Here is a 3,143-nt window from a genome sequence, read left to right as displayed (position 1 = left end):
AGCTCGGTAAGGTGTCTGCACTGGTGGTGGTGAACGGTGTCACAGCTATTCTATTTCTTGTTTGTTTTTTTGTAGTTTGTTTGTTTTTTGTTTGTTTGTTTATTTCCTTTCTTTTCCTTTTTTATTTTTACTATTTTCTTTTATATGTTTATCTGTTACCACATCACTTCATCATTCTTTTTTCTTCTTTATCACCCAACAAACATTTACACACAAGCACACCAAAACACACACGCATACACACACACACATACATATATATATATATATATTATTGTAAAAAAAAATCACTACTTTAGAATGAAATTGTGTGTAATAGATCCAACAAAGTTCAGTCAGGTCATCTGGACAGTTCCATTTTTTTGTTGAGTGACAAAAAAATGGAACTGTCCAGATGACCTGACTGAACTTTTATGGATTACTTTACCTGGATTGATGAGCTTGAACTTTGATGTGCGTAATAGAATTAAAAAGCAGAGGAATTAGTGTTCTCTAGGAAATTAACTAGTTTAGAGTGGCAAGTTGATTTATGCTGTGTTTCTGAAATAACGATACTTGCGACCGCGGGAGTTCCAGCTACGACTCCCAGTCGCCATCGTGAACGCTCTCGTGCCATTCCTGCACGTGTCCACCGGGGGTGCATTTGGCAAATCTTGAAAAATCACCTTCCGCCCATGTCAGTACGAGTCTATCTGCAAGTCTTACAAGTTTGGCCAAAATCCGACCTTCCACACAGTAGTTATTGTCACTTCCTGTTTTGTGGCAAATGTTTGGCGATGACTTCCTTTAGGCTTTTCAACATGTCATGTGTGGTTATCAATGTTCAATGGATATAATTTTAATATTTCATAAATGGGAGAAATAGGACTACTGACCCAGTGATCTTAAATATTTTCTCTGAGTGGGCGGGGCTTTAGTGATATCATTAATGTACCACAGCATTGTGTCCAGCAGTATTCCCTTATGGTGTTGAAAACATCTGATGTAGATCGGATCATGTATCGGTGAGCTATAGCTGATGGAACAATCTAGGGGGCGCAGGGGAGTCAAATGTTGATATAATCTTATTGACTTCTTTATAGGTTAACACATGCCATTTATATCCAATTTGGAGCAAATCTCATCATGCTTTTGTGATTTAGAGCCAACTGTATGCAAACAGCGGTGGATTGGAATTCACCATTCAGCCACGCCCACATGCTCCAACCACCAGCCAGTTTTGAGAGAAGGATTTAGCCTCAAGTTTTGCTGTGTCATTAAACACAGATTTAAATATGTATGAATGGTAGAAAACCAGAAAGAATACAGGCGACTTCCTGTTCAAAGGGGGCGGGGCTAAGGTGACATCACCAATTGACCTTGTGAATGTGATAAGCATTTGTCAGTTATTACACACAGAAAGTCTCATTCATCTGGGGTGTTGTGTGTGCAAGTTATTCCGTCTTTATGTTTTATAGCGAAATGTCAGATTTTGAAGCTTGGCCACGCCCACATGCTTTGATTTTGAAGAAATATTTGGTAACTTTTGATTGTCAATGCCTCAAGACTGTGCATAGTGATTCTGACATCTGCATGTCAAAAGCTGTAGGACGAGTTTGATTAAATGCGGAGGCTATAAACGTCCAAAATCTGGTCAAATTCGGCACTTCAATCCAAGATGGCCGACTTCCTGTTGTGTTTGGACCATGTCTCCAAAAAACTTTTTTGTAGGTCCTGACAAGATACACATTTACCAAATTTCATGATTGTCAGAGGTTTTAAAATATTCTGGGGGGTGCTGTGGAGGCATTAGGCCACATCTTTGAAATATTGGATTGCATTCATGTTGGGGGGTGGATACTGATCGAGCGTATTGAGTTTGGTGCAGCTTGGCTGAAATATGTGGAATTTGGAGGCAAATGTATGGCAATGGCGTTACATGTGACTTTGCCAACCCGTGACGGCCACACCCTCCAGCGAAAACTGTTTGTGGTTTAAAGCAGGTCAGACCAACTTGTTATATGTCTTCTGACACGGGATCATCCTGATTAAGTCAAGGGGGTCAAACAGGGAGCATTCCAATTAACAAAAGTGACTTCCTGTTCTGAGGGGGCGGGGCTTTGATGACGTCAGTTTATGTCCAGAGTGGATTGTTGGTCATCCAACAGGAATGACATATGCCACATTTGGTGCAAGTGAGTCTTTCTATATGAAAGTTATAGTGTTTTGAAATTATGGCGTGAAGGGCAACTTTGAGGCCTGGCCACGCCCCTTTAGCATAACCGAAAACTCAAGATTTTGATAACTTTTACTCCCCAATGCCTTTAGGGCATATCAACCAAGTATGAAGCCAATAACTCAAAATCCCTAGAAGGAGTTCTTTAAAATTTGTCATGTATGAAAACTGAAAAATGCCCCAAAAAGACGTTTGAACCAAAATGGCAGACTTCCTGTTTGGTTTGGAGCTGGGCTCCAAGAGACTTTTTCATAGGTCTTGAGAAGATACAGATGTTCACCGAGTTTCAGAATTATCGGTCAAAAAATGGCTTGGGTCTGCAGTTTTAAAATATTCTAGGGGGCGCTGTGGAGGCTATTGGCCGTTATCATGGATTCCTTTTCAAGTGGTGGAAAATGATCGATCATACTGATTTTGGTGCACCTCAGCTCATATCTGTGGAAATTAGAGCCAAACGTACGGCCATGGCGTTACGCCTTACTTCACCACGAAGAGACACCCACATGCTCCACTGAAAACTGTCAGTGTTAGAAAGTAAGTTACACCAACATGTCTTCAGTCACTAGACACACTATCATGTTGATCAGGTCACAGGGGTCAGATAGGGATCGTTCAACGTAAAGCTTTACACTTCCTGTTGTCAGGGGGCGTGGCTTAAGTGATGTCATGATTTGACCATTCATTCTTGCAAGGGAGCGGATGTGGATCAATCACTGAAGGTTTGATGTCTCAGACAGTTTTCGTGTAGGAGCTATTAGAGTTTTGTTTTTCATGGAGATATGTCAAACTTTGAGGTCTGGCCCCGCCCCTTCATCATGATCAAAAACGCACCGTTTTGATAACTTTTCATCACCCATGCCTTTTTACCAAAATGGCCAAATTTGAAACCGATTGAGCAAACCCCTACACTGTATATATATATACACTG

This window comes from Nematolebias whitei, chromosome 14 (assembly GCF_014905685.2).
Source record: "Nematolebias whitei isolate Nwh7 chromosome 14, NemWhi1, whole genome shotgun sequence".
NCBI classification, from domain to species: Eukaryota; Metazoa; Chordata; class Actinopteri; order Cyprinodontiformes; family Rivulidae; genus Nematolebias; species Nematolebias whitei.
The sequence above is the reverse complement of the archived record's forward strand: the minus strand, read 5'-3'. Positions refer to the sequence as shown.